The 20,845-nt window shown below is 36.3% G+C and overlaps 1 non-coding gene across 1 annotated transcript; it reads left to right on the forward strand.

Moving 5' to 3' along the window:
* Nucleotides 1–18,790: 18,790 nt before the first annotated feature.
* TRNAP-AGG lies at nucleotides 18,791–18,862 on the forward strand. The gene has a single exon. It is a non-coding gene; the product is annotated as a tRNA-Pro (tRNA).
* Nucleotides 18,863–20,845: the final 1,983 nt, after the last annotated feature.

The following is a 20,845-nucleotide window of genomic DNA, read 5'->3' on the forward strand; positions in this document are numbered from 1 at the left end:
CGAACAAAAACTTCGAAAGATTCCCCTACTCGAAGGATTCTTATCTTTCGAAGACAAACAGTAACTCGAATGATGGATCTTACGAGAAGATTCCTTGACTCGAAAGATGGCACACTGACTTCGAAGGATTGTTCGAAGGATGGTTATCTTTCGAATCTCCTTAATCGAAAGATGATCTGTCGAGCTCGAAAGATATCTTTCGAACACACTCTGACACACTGACACAAGGTTGACTGAAAAGTGACAGGTTGATGTGGTTGGTGAACCACCTTTCGGCAGAAAGGATGTTCTGCACAAACTTTTCACCAACTTTCACCAACTATGAAAATTTTGCCAAAAAGGGAAGCTTCTTATCCACACCTAGCAACCGGAATTTGACCGGAATATTTGCCGGAAAATAGCAAACCTTTCAAGACAAAATTTTAAGTTACCCAATCCTTCCCGCACAACACCCGGTTAGTTTAAAACACGTTTTTAAGGCTAGAAAATCCAGAAACACACTAAAAACGGGAGCTAAACCAAGAAAACTTTTGTCCAAACACAAACCAAAGTCTTGCACAAACCCGGTTTTAACAAGGAAAAGAGCCACGGCTCTGATACCACTTGTAGGTCCCTTGTCGGAGGATGACGAACCTAAACCTTGTTATACAAACCCACTAGCGAGTGCGGAATCCAAGCTAGCAAGCAAACCGGGAAGAGACAAGTATACACACCAACACACAAGGGTTCACCGATTAACACCACTGTATTAATACGAATGAAGGTTCCGGTTACAAGCACAATGTTTACAAATCTAACTTGCAAACTCTCTAGTGTGTGTGTGTGTGTGTTTGGATAGAATGCTCTCAAACTCTCTCTATGTGTGCATCTATCTAACAAGTCTCTCAAGTCTCCTTAACACATACACTACATGGGTATATATATACCCAGCCCATGATGTCTGGTCCGAAGGATTCGATAGATGGTCCGAAGGATCATCTATCGATGACAAAGTGTTCGAAGGATTTCCAAATACTTCGAAGGATTTCATATCCTTCGAAGTTCAACAGTAGCCCTCGTAACATATCTTTCGATGTCATCGAAGGATAGATATTATCCTTCGATGAACTATCCTACGACACAGAACATATTCAACCAATATTCTAACTGTTGGCCAAGTCAAACCAGGAGGACGGTTGACTTGGTCAACTTACAGGACTGACAAGGACATCGTTTGCATATAGACCGAATACAGACAAAGTACAGACACAAGTGCATCAACAAGTTCATTATGTTTATATACCAAAGACAGGTTCTTATTTACGTGTAAAACCTACCGAAGCAACGTATAATGAAGTTGTCACATTTAACGGTTACCTTTATATATATATATATATATATATATATAGCCATAGTCCTGCACCAGATACGACTAACCGATGTACTATCATTTCCCTTATATCTCAACATGACTTCATTTTAGATTTTTCAAATGTTTTTGTATTTTTCTGAAATTTATCCTACAACTAAGTAAAATATTTTTGGAGTTTTTCATTTTTTCGAAAGCGGTAGGAACTATACAGAAAAGATAAAATAAAGTTTCTATGCGAGTTTTGAAAGCATTTTACTCTGGGTTGATCATGCCAATCATTCGGACCAGATTTTCAAATCTAGCCCGATCGAATGTTTTCGTAAACAGGTCGGCAAGATTATCCAAGGTGTCTACCCTAACCACTTCTATTAAACCCTTCTCAGCACAGTCGCGAATGAAATGATGCCTAACATCTATGTGCTTAGTGCGTGAGTGATTAACTGGATTGTTTGTTATGGAAATGGCAGAGTTGTTATCGACAAGGATAGGAGTTCGAGTAAAATTCAAACCGTAGTCCCTCATTTGCTGCTGAATCCACAGAACCTGAGCACAACAGCTTGAAGCAGCAATGTACCCGGCCTCGCACGTGGATAGAGAAACGGCAACTTGCTTTTTGCATTGCCAAGAGACAAGATGATTTCCAAGAAGTTGTGCGCCGCCAGAGGTTGACTTTCTGTTCATCCGGCACCCTCCGAAATCTGCGTCAGCATACACCATCAAATCCAGACCACCTTCAGCTGGATACCACAATCCAAGCTTAGGCGTCCCTTTCAGATATCTGAAAATACGCTTGACTGCTTTCAAATGAGACTCCTTCGGAGTTGATTGGTACCTAGCACACAAACAAACAGAGAACATAATATCTGGTCGTGAAGCAGTAAGATACATCAATGAACCTATCATTGCTCGATATAGAGTCGGATCCACTTCAGGATCTTTCTCATCATCGGGTGAAAGCTTGAGATTTGTCGGTAGAGGCGTGTCATAGGGTAAGCTATCTTCCAATCCAAATCTTTTGAGAATCTCGTGGACATACTTTGTCTGATGCACGTACGTCCCGGTTTTTTCTTGACTCACTTGAAGACCTAAAAAGAAAGATAACTCGCCCATCGCGCTCATTTCAAATTTTGACTTCATCACTGCTTCGAACTCACGACACAATTCTTCATTTGAAGAACCAAAAATTATGTCATCAACGTAAATTTGCACGATCAGAAAATCTCCCCCTTTCTTCAAAATGAATAGAGTGGAGTCGATTGCACCACGCGAGAACCCATGCTCCAAAAGATGCTTTGACAACGTCTCGTACCATGCTCGAGGGGCCTGATGGAGACCGTAGAGAGCCTTGTCCAAAAAATAGACCTTGTTGTCTAACCCTGGAGCTTCGAAACCCGGTGGTTGGGACACATACACGGTTTCATGCAGTTTCCCGTAAAGGAAGGCGCTTTTCACATCTAACTGATAGACTTTGATACGCATATGTGCAGCAAAGGCTAGAAACAAACGAATAGCTTCCAGTCTTGCCACCAGTGCATAAACCTCAGTATAATCAATCCCTTCCTCCTGATTGAAGCCTTGAACAACCAACCGTGCTTTGTTTCTGACAACGACACCCTTATCGTCTTTCTTGCACTTGAAAACCCATTTCGTGTTGATTGCATGTTGGCCTTTTGGAAGATCGACCAAATTCCACACCTTTAACTTGTCGAACTGAGCTAACTCTTCTTGCATCGCCTCACACCAAGAATTATCCTTCAGAGCCATTTGATAGTTCTTCGGCTCTATCTGAGAGATAAAACATTCGTGCAGGCTAAGATTGTAGATTTCTTCTTTCTTGATAGCAGAGAACAGACATTGCATCTCTGAAATACTCCTTCGTGTTTGCACTCCAGCACTTGGATTCCCAATAATATTATCAACAGGATGATGAACATTTGTTCTGGGAACTGGGATTGCCGGAGCTTGAAGATTGTTTCCCAAATTCGATTGAATCTCCCCCTCAGCATTTGCATTACTACTAGAAGCTCCACCATTACCAGAAGACGCATCAACATTTGGATATGCTGAAAAGTCAACGTATAGATCTCCACTTGTAGTTTGAGCAGCTGCATTGGGGATCTGCTCGGCAACAACATCATTTACGGTCGAAGAATCAGCGACTGGAACATTCGAAGACACATTAGTAGGAATACTTGCTCTCCAGCTCGCATCCACTTCATCTTTGTTCACAAGATGTGTGTATACAACCTCCGAATCTTCTTCTGACACATCAGGAAGATCAAATGAGTCAAATAGTTTATCATAATCATAACCGCTTTTGGGACCGAATTCGGACGGTGGAGGATCGAAACTCAAAGGAGTTATATCAAACACGATCTCCACTGTTCGCTTCTTGATGTTATAAACGCGTTTGTTTGGAGTTCCATTGGCATAACCCAAAAAGAACCCAATTTCACCAACTTCCCCCATTTTCGGAGTATCTTTGGTGCGTTTGATAACACATTTAATCCCAAAAGGCTGAAAACCAGATAGGTTAGGTTTCCTGTTTTCAATCAATTCATAGCAAGTTTTATCTTCTCTTTTGACAGTAAGCACATGATTTAACACATAACATGCAGTGTTCACCGCCTCGGCCCAGAAGAAAATTGGCAATTTTGATTCAGAAAGCATAGTGCGGGCCGCCTCAATCAGGGTACGATTCTTCCGTTCTGCAACTCCGTTTTGTTGAGGAACATATGGAGCGCTGAACTGATGAATTATTCCCATTTCCCGACATAACTCATCCATATACTGATTTTTAAACTCAGTGCCGTTGTCACTTCGGATTTTCTTAATAGGAAGTGAATAATTTTTCTCAAGTTGTTTGAATAAGTCTCTTAAAATACCAGCGGTTTGATCCTTTGTTTTTAAGAAAAATACCCATGAATAACGTGAGAAATCGTCAGTGACAACTAAGCAATAGGACATTCCACCAATGCAAGCAACATGGATCGGGCCGAAAAGATCCATGTGAAGCAACTCAAGTGGTTTTTGAATTGAGTTAACTGTTTTCGGTTTATAAGGCTTTCGTTTGATCTTTCCTTTTTCACATGATTCACATTTGTTGTGCATATTAAAACTATGTAAAGGAACCCCCAACACCAAGTTGTTTTTCACTAAGTGGTTCATTTTTCGCAGATGCACGTGGCCCATTCTCCTATGCCAGAGATACGATTGATCTTCAGTCGCCTTTGAAAGTAGACAAGTCACTGGAGCAGACGAGTTAACCAACGGGCGCATGTCCATGACATATGTGTTATTCACCCTTGGAGCCCTCATAACGATCCAATCTTCAGGAACAACAAATCCCGGACGCAAAACGAAGCAAGCTTTATCAGTGAACAACATCGTGTACTTGTTATCACAGATTTGAGAAACTGACATCAAGTTCTGTTTCAATTCTTCAACGTAGTTCACTTTATGCAGCGTGATTTTTCCATTTGACACAGAGCCTTCACCGGTGATGTAACCACCCTTTTCACTGGCAAAATTCACATAACCACCACGAAATTGTTTAAAATTGTTCAGTAATTCTTTATTTCCTGTCATGTGTCTGGAACAACCACTATCGATATACCAAATATAGATAGCCCTCTTCAGCTGCTCCTATACTCCCCAAAAAAAATTTAGTTAGAGTGTGGGACCCAAGCCATGATGGTCTTGGGTCGTCCTGATTCGTCAACATAAGAAAACTCTTTGAAATAACCATCATCGCCTCTGTGTCCACCATTTCCATTTCGGAAATTTTTGGATTGAGTCCCCGCAAATCGTGGATTGTACGGAGTTGACGATCTGTTGGTATAACCAGAGTTTCCATACCCTCAGTTTCCATAGTTTTGGTAATTGTAATTTTGATTCCTGGGAGGCTCAAAATTCCTACCAAATCTAGGAGTATCTTCGTGTCTTGAGAATGATCATGGATGATTATCCGAATGCGGTCTTTGATTTGGAAATCGGGGGGGGGGGGGGTGACGCATTTCGATCATTCACGAATCTGTTCTGTGCATGAGGTCTAGCATAGTTGTTGTTCGAGCCTCCAGAACGTTTGTCATTCTCAACTCCTTGAAAGGTAACATGATTTTGTCGTCTGTGATGGGTTTTCTCACGAGTATCATGTCTTTGAGGTACATTTTCTGATCTGTCCCCACGGTTAATAATAACGGGTTTCTCCTCTTGATCCTGAATTTGTTGTGATTTAACATTTGGTTTAACAACTAGTTTTACTTCTTGTTTAATCACTTTGTTTTTCTCAACCTTTTGATTTTTACCATTTTTCTTTTCAACATTTACTGATTCATTTTGTGGCTTGTCAACAAAAGGTTTCTTTTGATCAGGATCAACAAGTGATTTACCCCTGTCATCTGGACAGTCTGCTGCTAAGTGTCCTTTCCCACGACACTTGTAGCATTTGCGAATTTTCGCAGCGTTCTTTGGACGTTCCTCATGATCGGTCGAAGATGATGAGGCATTGGTGGAATTTTTCAAAACTTGGTTCACAAACTGAGAGTTGGAACCTGTTTCAAGTTTTACTTCTTCTTTGACAAAATCCTCCCCTTTAACAAACTCAGTTTTAGGGACATTTTTCAAAGCCTTTTTATTTTTCCCACGTGACTTTGGTTTTGATTTCTCATTTTGAACTTGATTGAAAATTTCCAAAATCTTGTTGCTTATCAAATTTTCAATGTTTTCAAGGTTCACCTCATTTTTCTTTGAAATTTCACTCTTCTTCGACTGATCTGAGTCTGTAACTTCATCTGGCTCAGATTCTGACTCACTTTGTGGTTCAACTGTCAGAGGGGTTGTTGGCATAAAGTTTGCCAATTCAGGATCAATGCTTGGCATTGATGTATAATTATGGTTTACCGGTGGAGGCACCTTATTATAACCAATGTCGAACATTCCTTCCTTAGATTCTTTGAGACGTTGGCTGTTAATACAGAAATTCATCACTTCAGATGAATCCCTGAACTTTTCAATCTTTCGTTGCAAATCCAAAATCAGATTATCTTTTTCCAAAATGATTTTGTTCTTTTCCAAAACAGAATTTTGACTTGTTTCAAGTTCAGACTTTAATTCCTGATTTCTAAGATTTCCCTTAGCCACTAGTCTCTCAAATTCAGAGATATCATTTTTCAGCGCTTTTATCTTAATCCGGTGTTCTTTATCCGAATTAGACAAAACCGCAATGAGTTCTCTGGATTTTTCTAAATCTGCAATTAAATTAGTGTTATGAAGTGCATATCTATCAATCTTAGTCACAAACTCAACACATCTAGCACAACGCTTATCTACAGAGGATGATTTTACCTCAATGCCAGCCATGAATGCACAAGCCTCGTTTTCTACGGAGTTTTCTTCCAACCTTTTAGCTTCTGCATCCGCAAATTGCTGCATTTCAGCTGTGGAGATGTTGAATTCAAAGCGTTCTCCCTTTTCTGTCTTGCTATACTTCTCAACAGTCTCTTCGATCGAAGGACTTTCATTCTCAGCAACATTCCCTGAATCCAACTCTTCCCCAAAAACTTCAGCTACAACTGCAAGCTCCTCAATGCTAGTCTCTTCAACAACTTCTTCATACACTTCTTCGTTCACAATTTCTGCTATAAATGCTTGTGACACAATTGCCCCTGAGATGTCTTCGAAAGCACAACCCCTGTCATAAGGATCAGTCACACTCTATAGAGGTTGAGCCACCATAGCATTGTTTGTCGAAGGTGTAAGATTTTCAGACCCACTTGAACGAGCACTTGAGTTAGAGGCAGCATTTGATGCTTTGTTGTGAGGTCTTGAATTGTTTCCTCGGGAGTTGTTGTCTCTATCAGATCTTTCCATCTTCGGCTTTCGACAATCACGTGCGAAATGCCCGTAGATACCGCAGTTGTAAAACTTTACTTTTGACATGTCGACTCCCATTCGAGTCTTTGTCTGACCTCCTATGAACTTCCTACCCGTCTTCAGCAGAAACTTCTTCGCTCTACGGACTAACAATGCCATATTGAGTTGTAGATCAAGTTCTTCCATCTCGTCTTGATCTATCTGATCAAAGTCTTCATCGAGACTTGACGGTTCAACGAGTTTCCCAAGACAGAAGTTCTCGTATGCAGTCATGAAGGACGCCAACAGACCCATATTTTCTTCAATCAACTTCAAACCGCTTGCATCTATCTTAGGAATGTTCATACTTGTTCCTTGAGATTTCTGAGCTCCACTAGAAGAGTACATCCCTTGATTTGAATTGGTTGTTCCACTTGAACTGACACTGTTGCTTATAAAGGCGTGTTCACTTGCAGAACCTTCATTCTCCGAATACAAAGCAACACCAACTCCATTGTTACTACCCTTCTCTATTTGTTTCGAAGCCTTATATAACTGAGGATCCTGGAGCTTCTCGAAATCAGATGCTTGATCTTCCATATTCCAGGCATACCCCTTCAGCTTTTGAACAGCTTCTTCCAAAGAGAGCTCCTCATAGAGAACACCCTCTCTAATCAGTGCGGTGTACATATTCCATTCTCTAGGAAGACAATTCAGAAACTTCTCGACCTTCTCAAATTCAGTGTAGATGCCCTCCTGACTTCTATCAAGTTCGCTCAACAGATGATAAAATCGATTCACAGTGTCATCAAATGATTCATTCTTTAACGCTTTAAACACAACGAATTGAGTCTTCAACTTCTCGAGTCGTGGTTTCTTGTAAATTGCATTTCCTTCATATCGCTCGATCATGCTATCCCACAACTCTTTCGAGCTATTTCTCTTACGGAACGTATGAAGTATCGATTGTGGCATTGCCATTGTTATCATCGACATGGCTTTCTCTTCACAGTTAAAGAATCTCTTCTGTTCGTCAGTAAGCCCCAAATACGTATCAATCGTCAACGTACGTACTGGAGTAGCTCCACATCCTTTAACAATACACAACCAGATCTTAATGTCTTTTGCTCGGACATATCTTTCGAAACGTTCCTTCCACTCAGGAAAATCAAGCTCGTTGATCAACAAAGGAGGTTTGTCGTTACTCCCTACCTCAGCATTGTGCTTGAGGTTTTGCACCATTGCAGTCAGATTGTTGTTTGCCATTTTAGAAAACAACAGAGAACTTCCAAGCAAAAACTGTGTCACAGAAGACTTTTTCCAAGTTCAAAGTGAAATGTCTGAGCTTTAATCAGAGTGTGAAACCCGGATCATAGAACCTGAAATAAAACACAAACAAAGCTCGGACTACACTGTTAGAACTTTAAACTCAGACACTTAAGAGATGGAAAAATTCGGACAGATTCTAAACTATTAAAATTCGGACTTACTTATATATTTGTATATAAGAAAAAAAAACTCGGACTCTATGAATTGATATTAAAAACCTCGGACTCAATATATCTAAAAGAAAAGGTCGGACTATATAATATATTAAAAGAAACTCGGACAAATGGAAACTAGATAAAACTCGGACTAAACTAACTCGGACTTTAACATGCTCTATAATATAAAATTCGGACTAAATAAAAGAAAACTAATTTAAAATTCGGACACTATAACTGTAAATAAAAATTCGGACCTCAATAGTATATAAAAAAAATTCCGACACTTAGTAAGCTAAAACTCAGACTTGAATAGGTCAAAAGGTCAGACTATTCAAACAACACTATGAAAATCGGACCCTTCTAAGCTTAAAAGTCGGACTATAAGACTTAAAACAAAATTCGGACAATAGAAAATAAAAGGATTTGAAACTCAGACAAGTTTCAAAACTCAGAGGAAACCAATCTTCGGACTATCTCCCCAATGTGACTGCACACTGGTTCAACAATACCCTGGAGACACAAACACAAAGTGTAAACCACGGACCAAGCTTCCAAAGATCAAAACTCAGAATCTTTTTCACCTTCAAAGCTCTGTATGAACAAGAACAAAAACCCCTGTAAAACCCAGATGAAGAAAACACTAAAAACTCACTAAACTACTCAAAATCCATCATCAAATCACTAGATATGAATGAAGAATCATGAATAAAACACAAAAACTCACTAAACTCTCACTAAACCCAATCAAAATATGAACTTTTCTCACCAAAACCTTCAAACTAAGAACACCTACAGTAGTATGAGCACACTGCTCTGGTACCACTTGTAAGGCCTCCTAATCCAAGATCTCACTCAGCTAAAGCAACCAACAGGTGTGCGGAATCCACCTGATGATCAACCACTGCAGATGAAACACTAGAATGCAAGGATTTGAGAGAGAAATCAAGAATACACTGAGTATTCTTGATGAAGATGAATGACGTCACTCACACAAAGCAGCCGCCAGACAAAATCGTTAGGTGCACAGAAATTCACACAGAAATCGTTACCTTGTCTATTCCATATAAAGTTATATATACAAGGTGAAACCCGGACTTTCAAGACTAACTAGAAAGCCCGGACAAAACATATAGCACAAAGCTCAGAGCTTTTGTCACAAAACTCAGACAAAAGCTACACCTAACAAAACTCTGACCTTAGTCTATACATAAAACTCTGACTAAGGAAATCATACATAAAACTTGGACAATTGTCCCTAGGAACATCTTGGGACTAACTTTGAGCACATGTACAATAAAGACCCTAAATATTGGAAGACTTGCACTTATCACCAAAAGTGCATTAACAAAAACGGGTCCATGGAACTATGTTTTTGAAGGGTGAGCCAAAACGAGAGTTGCCTTACGAAGCAACTCTAATCCCTAGAGTTGTTAAACAAATTTTTGATACTTTGGAGCAACAGAACGCAGAGTATAGCGTCAAAGTAACTTTCTTGGAGCTATTTGTTTAGGAGATCACCTACTTGCTGGTTCTGTGGACTTTGTGGCTGCATAGGTGAAAACATTTAACCCCTTTTTAACAAGTTTGTAGCTGCAGAATGGTGTTCATGCACTTTCGTGTGGATGTAGCACGGTTCGGTTCGTCTCATATCAAGACAACATATTTGACATTCTCCTGTCAAATATGTGAGTGAAAATAATATATCGAAACAAGACATGTTCATTGAAATAGAGGCTTTGTTCATCAAAATTCAAAACAAGACATGACATCTTCCTGACAAAGACAACTTGAAAGGCATATATATTGAAGCAAAATATCGAAATAGATCACTATTTCGATACATGTGTCATGTGTGAAGAAGTGTATTTCGATACATAATAAATGTCTATTTTGATAAGTATAAGGGTATTTCGATGAGTTTCAAAGCAAGTTCTATTTCGATGATGCTTCTTCTGTTTCAATGTGTTTCGATGTGAGTTTACATGTTTTGTTGTATTACGTTGCAATGTTCCAATGTGAATTTCCTTCGTAGAAATTCGTTATGATCATCATATACGTATAATGTTCTTTGTCAATACGTCGAAAACATATTCGTTTTCGCGAACCCGCGAAGTTCGCGGGTATTTCAAAGTAAATAATATGGTTTTGGATGAAGCCGCGCATCGCGCGAGCATTAACCTAGTTGTGATATATACCACTAGAATACAAGCCTTTCGGTAATAAAATGGAATGTTCTCGTGTAATAAAAATATATGGATACCCTATAATATTAATGTATCTCCAATAAACTCTCCTTGTATTATGTTCTCGTGTAATAAAAATATATGGATACCCTATAATATTAATGTATCTCCAATAAACTCTCCTCGTATTAATATCTACAGCTAATCTTTTCTTGCAAAGTTGTTTTGATGATAGACCAATTCATATGAAAAAATGTGAATTAAGTAAGACTCAGGGCCGGCCTGAGAATTCAGGTGCCCTGTCCGAGCTCGAAAAAATGTGCCCCAATTGCCGTCAAAAGAAACATTGGATACTGTTTAGTTATTATTATTTCTTAAATCAAACTTAAGAATTGTTTTGTAAATGAGCTTATCAATACCTTGGTCTTCGTATGAGTATACTATTTAAAAGATTATAACACATATTAGTGGCGGAACTAGATACTTTTTTACCAGAAGTCGTAATAGAATTTTTTACATTCGTAATAAGTCAGTTTAATATAGAAAAGATAAATAATTGAATAACCATTAACTAATCAAATAATAAATAATCTAAACATCTTAAAACATATAAAACAAATTACATATGCTATTAATTTAATCAATACATAATTATCAATTGAAAACATAAAGGAAACTGGTAGGTTGCACAGTAGTTGTACATGCATGAACAGTGTTTGAATTAATGGATACAAAAGTCAGTAGCTGGCTACGGGTAAGACGGTAGATTAAAAAATACAATAGTATGTTAACCTGTTAGGCTTTTAAAATATTTGAAATTGAAATGGGTTTTGTTAGAAAAAGGCCCATAAAACATTTTTTAATTATTCAAGTAAGGTCGTAAGGTTTTTGTCAGTTCTTCTTTATCACTCTTCCTTCTATGTTCTTTCTGCAACTCACAAGAACCTCGCTGGAATAGTGGCTGTGGCACCGGCTAACCACCGGAATTTCTTTAAAATTTCCCTACTTTTTTGACTTTAGATACTCCGTAACAGATAACCGAGACGGTCAAACTACAATACATAACCGGTTTTTTTATAGAAATGTGCCTCTCTGAATCACGGACCTTGGCCGGTGGTCCTCCCCGCACACCCTCAGGGCCACCCCTGGTAAGACTAGATACAATTCATACTATTCTATATGCTTCCTCCATCTCAAAGCATTTAAATTTTTTGAGTTAAATGTGATTTTAGTCTTTATGGTTTGGATCATTTTGCCAGTTTAGTCCAAAGGTTCAAAACGTTGCCATTTTAGTCCAAACAGTTTCAAGCGTTGTCATTTTAGTCTACTAGGTTAACTCCATCCCTTTATTCTGTTAATTAGAAGGGCATTTCGGTCATTTTATATGTAATTCCGTTAACTAGAAGGACAATTCGACCATATAAAATGATTGGATCACCCTTATAGCTAACAAAAAAACGGACGGAGTTAACCCAGTAGACTAAACTGGCAAAATGATCCAAACCACATGAACTAAAATCGCATTTTAACTCTAATTTTTTTCATGAAACATTCACCAGCAAAGTATAGTTTTTAGAAACCTTTATGTTTAATGTAGACAAGACGTATGACCAATAATGCAAAATCAAGATCTATGTTTGTTTTTTTATGTTTATTGTTTGATTACTACTTTTTTACCTTTTTTTCAAACCTTGTTACTAGAATACCATTAATGAACAAACAAGTTATTCAATGATATAGACTTGTATATATACTCCTTTTCAAGTTTCAAGTGAAAGATGCTAAGAAATCTCTAAGAATCTAACATCAATCAAAATATTGTCACAATCCTTGTCAAGAAGTGATAGTTATACTATTAGAACTTATTATTGAGCACCTTTTCTTATCCTTTACATTTGTGTGTCAACTTTTAATAAGGTACATAATGTATGTTAGTTTAGTGTCTATGTTATCAATAAGATGACAACTATGACAGGTTAGCGGCATTTGAATTGACGTTCTGAATTGAAGAATTTGAACACAATTCATATATTTTATCAAAAGACACACGAACACATTTAAAGTCAGTATGTCGAACATAACTCATGTAATTTATATATCTAGAAAAGTTAGATGATGACAATGATAACATGTAGCGTATAACGAGTTGATGGGTTGTAAACAATCCGTAAACAGATTAATCATGTTGATGGGTTATAATAAATGGAATAAACATGTTGTAAACGGTTTAATGATTGACGTCACATATTATAAAACTATAACTTTTTATTCTAATTGTAATAAGTTGGCATGTTTAATTAAACATGTAAACTTGAACAAAATCAACTTAATTAAATGAGTTAAACATATCAACTCTAATATAACAAAAACGAGTCAAACATAACAATCAAAATATTAATTTATGTATTAGGTTCCCATCAAAATTGACACCCATAATCTATAAACACAGACCTACCTTCCAATAGATTTAAATTCAGTTCGTTAAACTAGTTGTTTATTTTATGTAAACTTGTTTTTTGTACGACAAAAATTTCAAAGCTTCATTCATGTGTTTTTATTTTTAACAAGAAAATGATTAACAAATATTTGATTAAACTGAAGTTCAGTTGTAAACTACAAAAACATTACTTCTCATGCCTTTCCTCTCAAAACATCAAATCTTGTTTTTTTTTTTAAATTTTGTTTTGTATTGTCTGATAGAGATAAATTACTATTCTTATTAACACTATGGTTATTGTTATTACACACACACATATATGGTTAGAATTGCGTGAAAAAACACTAAGCTAATTGAGAAACTTGAGAAATATTCTGGACCACACATTTTTCCTAAGTTTTTCATAATATACATATATGTATAGTTTAAAATTGACTATATACACAATTGTCTCTACAATTGTGGTGGCTGCCCCACTTGAAATACCAACCTGGTATCTCTTGAGATACAGGAGGTGTAGTTTCCTCTGCTTGTGGGCTAACACTGATTCCTGATCTTGCCCTAGTCACTTGTTGGGATAAACTCTCAGTAACTTTTTGTTGAGAGGAACTAGGTTGATGCAAGTCAGGGTTATCAAGTGCATCAAGCAATTTTCGTAATGGTGATAGGAATGTTGAAGTGGGTGATGGTGTAGAAAAAGAAGCAGGCTCGGAGAGGGGTTTTTTTTTTTTTTTTGAAATGTATAAAAAAAAAGTGATGAGTGACAAGTTTGGATAGATAGAGGCGTTTGCATCTGTTGTGAGGAAGTAACAACAGATGTTTGCTGCTTTTGTGTTACAACAGGTTCCTCTAGGACCTCAATTTCCAGGGTGACCTTTTTTGGGGTTTTCTTTTTGGTTTTGTGCTTACGGATAAATGTAAGCTTTTTGGAAATGGCTGGTATGTGTTCCACGGCATTGGGTTGTGTACTGTGGTCACTAGGAGCAGTGTTATATGCCATGATTATGTAATTGGGTATTAGAATGATGATTAATCAAGTAGATAAGAGTGATGCTTTTAACATGTTTGATGAAATAAGATATGGTTCGAGTTATAGCTATGATCATTGGGTGTGAAAAGAGCTTTTGAAGTGCGTAAATCCAATCAGCAAAAATCAGCTTTGCTAATTGGAACAAAATGTAACCACTAGGTTGTTTTCAAAAAAATCATATCAAATTATAGAAAAATCTTGTAGAGATGAGCCATACACAAATCCCATGAGTCTTTTTCAATTCATATTTCAACATGAAAAGCTAATTCAGGTCGTAAGCGGGTCAAAACAGGTGCTTTCAGTAGCAATACAGAAAATACAACATAGCTTATTGGAATAAATGTGTTGCTGATATGTTCTTATAAAATTCGTATAAAATCAACCATAACTCGGATTGATGTGATTATTTTTGGGTTGGAAAGCTACTGGAATATATTACTATTAATATTTGAACATATTGGAATGGATAAGGCCACAAACGGGTCAAAAACTAATGCGAACAGGGTTGTACCGAAAATGTAGCACTGAGAGTTGGGTTTTACCATTTTCATGCATTCAACTTGTTAGTTACCATTTTCTGCATAAAGACAACAACTTACTGGCCAAGGTGAGTGTTACGAGTACCCTTCATATTTATATGTTACGAGTACCCTTCATATTGCGTATGAATTATTGATCAAGTACTTGTAGGTGCTGACTTATTTTACATGGAAGTACAATGTAGTACCTTATATGAGAATGTAAATGAATGGATTAGAATTAGAAGTTGTGGACTTTTGGATGTCAAAGGATGACTAGTCATGTTTGGGTATGACTAGGTAAGGTATTGGAAAGGGCCGGGGATTCATGAGAGTGGGTCGAGAATTCCTAATATTTTCATTCCACTTAATTGGTAAGTTGTCATTGTTAGAGATCTTATAAATGACACGAGCAAGTAGGCATCAACGTGGGCGGGTTGAATTCTGACACGACCAGGTCACTATGTTGTCCCAAATCTGACATATGAGTAAGATTGATAGTTTAAGCATGTGTAAATGCTATTACTTGTTTGTAATGATTATATTAAAACATTGTGTGAATATAATTGCCATAATGAAGTGGACTTCGTCCGGTAAAAGGAATGTGTTATGGACCAAGCGGGTCAAGCCACTTGAACGTGTTAAGTTTGGTCGAGTCCAAGCTTGAGGTGTATATGTTAGTATAAATATTATTTTTGATTATAAACACACATTAGCTAAGCACAATGGGTACATCATTTGTGTAAGCTCGAAAGGTTGAAGTTACTCTCATTCATTTGAATAACATATCCCAGATGTGAAGATAACCAAGTATAGCTGTCACACCCCAACCAATGGCGGAAACATCGGGATGAGACGAAGTGTGAAGATTGCTCGAGACATCATAACGCTAATAATTGTGACAAGTATTTGAATAATCATTTCATTTCATTTCTAAAGAATCAAGTACAAGGTTTTGAAACAAATACAACAACATGAATAATAAAATGATACAATACAAATACAATTCTTTCTAAGTGTGTATCTAAGCATCCTATTAGATTCCATGCATCGTCAACATCCACCTGTAACATGTTAAAATAAAGTTCAATGCAAAAGCAAAGGCGAGTATACAAGTTTGATACGTACATAGCAAAAGATAAGTTTTGAACAATTCCTCATAGCAAGCATGTGATTCAAGATAAGCCTTTAAATATGGTATGTGTCTAACATATCAAACCAAGGAAACGCAATATGCTCATGACATAACCGAGATAAAGGGGCGGGTCGTTAATCCTATAGCGCTACATATGTCACGGTTTGGCTCGTACGAAGTTAATGATAAATTCAACACATAAGATAAGTCCAAGTTTAAAGCATCAAGCCATCACGTATACAAGCATGTTGTAGGAATGTTCATGTGTTTAAGCAAAATGTTCATGTGTAAGTTTGTTGATAGATAAACATGTTACACCCCAAAAGTGATAAAAGTAAAAGGTGGAATACGAGTATACTCACAAAGTTTGCATATGCTTTCCAATTATCCAATTATTGACGAGTTGATGAGGTTGGAAGATTGAATGTGTAGGGTTAAAGTTCAAGTATGCTTAGAGTCGAGATTCGGTATTCAAAACAGCATAAAAAGTAAGATATGTGAATAGCATGTGAAAATAATCATCTTCAACACTTAACACTTGTATGACACTTGGTAACCACAAGGGTTATGGTAATGTTTTCATGAGTTGAACACCCATAAGAATCACAACAAGGTTTAGGTCTTAGGTGATGTTCTACTACTTTAACATATAAACATGAGTTCAACATCAAAGGTTCGAATGAGTGTATATATATATCTAGGTTAAGTACTACATATTATTTAGTCCAATAATTCAAGTAGGAGGTAGAAGATTAGAATCTTCATTTAGGCACCTCGTGTTATCATAGATGTCATGTATGGGGTAGGAAGGACATGCTTCCATTTAGGAACCCCTTGAATGTTCACCACTTCACTTGGTGCAACAACAACCAAGGAGGGTCACGAACTAGGATTTGCACAATAACATAAACAACCTAACTATAGAGAAATCATCAAATCACGTGAGGATTGTATGTAGGACAACCCAAGTTGTTCCCTAATCACTCATGTATCAAAGGCTATGTTTGACATGATTTGTGGGTTGAAACCCTAGACAAAACACCAAGTTTATGAGGTTTAATCCTCTGATTTTAAATGTCTCAACCTTGTTTTTAAGCTTAACCAACCATGGGATAAGTTGTAAGCATTAGGACATAGGTATGAGATGTGTTGAACACAAGTTACATAGGTATAAACAAGTTTTTGATGAACATAAAAACAAACAGAAAGTTTATGGATGATTTCGGGGCATTTCCAGGTCTGATTTCTCCAAGGAGAAGTCTAGGAATCGAACCCCATGATTATCCAAGTAAGTAGGAAAAAGAATCAAGTGATTTCGTTAAGAAATGAGTGAGTTATGCTCATTTTCGTGAAGGGGTGTCAATCTGCTCGAACCTTTTCTTTCAGCTACGGTTTGGAGGATGTTTTGAGAGTTTTTAGTGTTGCAAAAGTGGTAGAGAGGCTGGTTATAAGTGGTATTTATAGGGGGAAGGATTAGGGTTTCAATGGGTTGGGCTTTGGAAGTGTTTAGAAGGGGTTACACCTTGAAACTAGCCCACAAAACCCAACTATATGGGGCTGAATTTTGCTGAATTGGGGCTGCCATATTTCTTTATTTTTTTATTTTTTTAAAACATTATAATGAGTAATTTTTGTTAGTTAAGTTGTGTAATAATATGCAACAATATTTCCCCTAACTTGTAATAAGGTGAAATATGAAATAAAACATGATTTAACTAGGTAAAAAGTGTAATGTACAAATATGTAACATGTTTGTAAGTGACAAGTATATGTCACATATTAGATGATTAACCGTCGTATAAATAAGCATATTATTAGGGGTTTTTAGGTATCAACAATTTAAGGACAAGCATGGACATGCATCGTGAATAAGTATCGTATAAGTATGAATTACAAATAAGGATTCGATGTAGAATGAATTCGAACGTATGAACATGTATGAATATGTAGATGGTGAATTTAAAGAAATACGAATTTTATTTATGATCCAAGTCTCGGATTTTACAACGAGAAGACGACTATAATAATACAAGATTTCCAAAAATAGCATTACAAGGCGAGCTTTCTCAGGGGAGGAGCTTAGAGGAGGCCAGACCGGGCCTCGGCCCGTGCGGTTTTTTCGCCCAGTAGTGTTAAATTTCAGGTTTTTGTGATTTTTTTTAAATGTGTATTGGTTCGGCCCAGGCTGATTTTATCTCCAAAAAACATCGGCCCATGCTGAGTTTTAGGTCAAGATCCGTCACTGAGCTTTCTAATTATGGAAAGTACGTAGAAGCAGGGCGTTACAATAGCACTTAGATGCGTTTCGGTGCTAACATATTGAATGTATATAAAGTTGTTGCTATGACATGCAGGTTTGGAATCTTGAACATTATTATGATAACAGTGAAAATGAGCAATTCCTTATTTGATCAAGAACTTCAAACTATGTATTGACGCCTCAATATGCTAATGACACTTTTCTCTAGTATTTGTTGTTTTTTTATTTCAATTCAAAAAGTCATTTTAATCTAAAATTTTATTTAGAGATTAACAAGTTCTAATAGAGATTATAAATGTAAACTAACACCATAACAAGATACCAATGATATAATAAATAACTTGATCGATAAATCAAACTAAAAATCTTAACCAAACCAACTTATTTATTTAGTTTACTTTGATATATAGTGTTCTAATATGTACAGAGTGTGGATAATCTTTTTCTCATGAAAAAAAAAAGCAAATAAATAAATATATATTTGAATTAGGTTTGATTACGTTATTATTAAATATTGGTTAAAATCAAACAAAAATGGGCATTTGGTCTAGTGGTATGATTCTCGCTTAGGGTGCGAGAGGTCCCGAGTTCAATTCTCGGAATGCCCCAATGAGTTTTTTTTTTTCTTTAAATTTGCATGTTTGCCTTCGTTTGGTTTCTTAGTGGTCCCTCATCTCTTTAACAATATGCAACTTACTCTGTTCATGTTATAAAATTTATGAAAACCAGTACTGCATACTCGAGTTTTTTATGATAATTATTTTATGTTTACTTCGCAAATATACATGTATGGCCAGGATCTCATCATCAAATCGTAAAATACATTAGTGTATTTTAACATCAAATCCTAGCCATTGATCTGCACACGTGTATGGCCAGGATTAGTTCATTCAGTTCACAAGCTACACACTAGTGTTCACTCTTGCGAGAACCAATGTGAACACAACCAAAAATACCTAAAAATAGCCTAAAAACACACAATTTTTTTTATATCTTTTATAAAAAAAATCGCTATATTTCGTTACCAAAAAAAATTAAAAATAAAAAAAAAATTGGCTACGAAAAGTAGCGATTTTAATGTAAAAATATTAAAAAAAAAAATTGTGTGTTTTTAGATTTTTTTTAGGTTTTTTGTGGGTTTAGTTTTTAGCATTTTAGCTTGGGGGGGGGGGTTAGGTTTTTTTAGGTTTTTTTTTTTTTGTGTGTTCATATTGATTCTCATGGTTCTCACAATAAAGGTGGTTCTCAAATGAACCTTACCCTATATATATCCCGTAAAATTATAAATATCATATATATCCTTACAAAGTAGTTGAAATATCATATATACCTAATTCATTAAAAACAATTTAATAAAACACAATTTTATCTTTATTTTTCTATAACTTTGAAATCTTATATATGACTTTTAACTTAAAATATTATATTTACTCATTTCTAGCTTAATTTATTTAGCTTAAATATTATATATATGGAGAATACTATTGTTTATGGAAAAAACAAAAAAAAAACAAAAATCAGTTTAATTTATTTCGCTCAAGTATTATAAAAATCAGTTTTCACACAAAAACCTACCACACATGCACCCATACATGCAAGAACTCAATTGAACTGAAACATACCTTTACACTTCACAAACACAAGTTGAAACACGTCATCTGCAGCCATATTTTTATCTCTAACAAGGTGTTTCATACCCTGCACGTAGTATCGCGAACAACCTTGCGAAAACTCAACAACGACCTCTACATCCCAAACACGACCGACAGTGTCCACAATCTTCAAAGCCACATTCCTATCCGAACCATGCTCCTTAGCCCACTTCTTAGGAAGACGCTACGATTTCAAATTCGAAGAATGAGTATCACAGTCATTATGAAAATCATTCAAAAATAAATTATAAATAATAATAATAATAATAATAATAATAATAATAATAATAATAATAATAATAATAATAATAAACTAAACTTACGTAATGATTGTCAACACGAAACGTCACATGTACACCTTCAGCCTCATTATGCTCAACATTAACATCAACAAACTGGTTAGTAGTTTCGTCATCAGAAAGTTCCATTAAATCATGATTTGTTTCTTGTTTGACAACAACACACAGTTCAGGGGGATAAGATAAAAGGGCAGGATCACAACTAAAAACACTGATTTAAAAGTTCTGAATATCAACCACTTCAAACACCACCAGATGGTTATCCGTAATCGACATCTCCTGCTTTATCCGATTCCAGTCAGTACTAATATAAAGCTCAAAGTCAATCTCTTCCATCCGCACAAACCATTTACGGTTTGTAGATGAACGGATGACATCCGAATATGCAGGAACAGTATTCATCATCTTGTGATGAACAAAGAATCTGTTAACATGCTACAAGTAAAAAAAACAAACAAACAAACTATTAGTTATTAAGAATTAACATTCAATTAATTAAATTTGAAATTCAATTAATTAAATTTGAAATTCAATTAAGAAAACATATATTTGAGTACCATGGTATCGCCTCTATCCTTAAAATATTCGGCTTTGTAGTAGAAGTACTCTGAAAGTGCAAGAGCAATATCTTGATAGAAGT

This window comes from Helianthus annuus, chromosome 12, assembly GCF_002127325.2.
Source record: "Helianthus annuus cultivar XRQ/B chromosome 12, HanXRQr2.0-SUNRISE, whole genome shotgun sequence".
Lineage (NCBI taxonomy): Eukaryota > Viridiplantae > Streptophyta > Magnoliopsida > Asterales > Asteraceae > Helianthus > Helianthus annuus.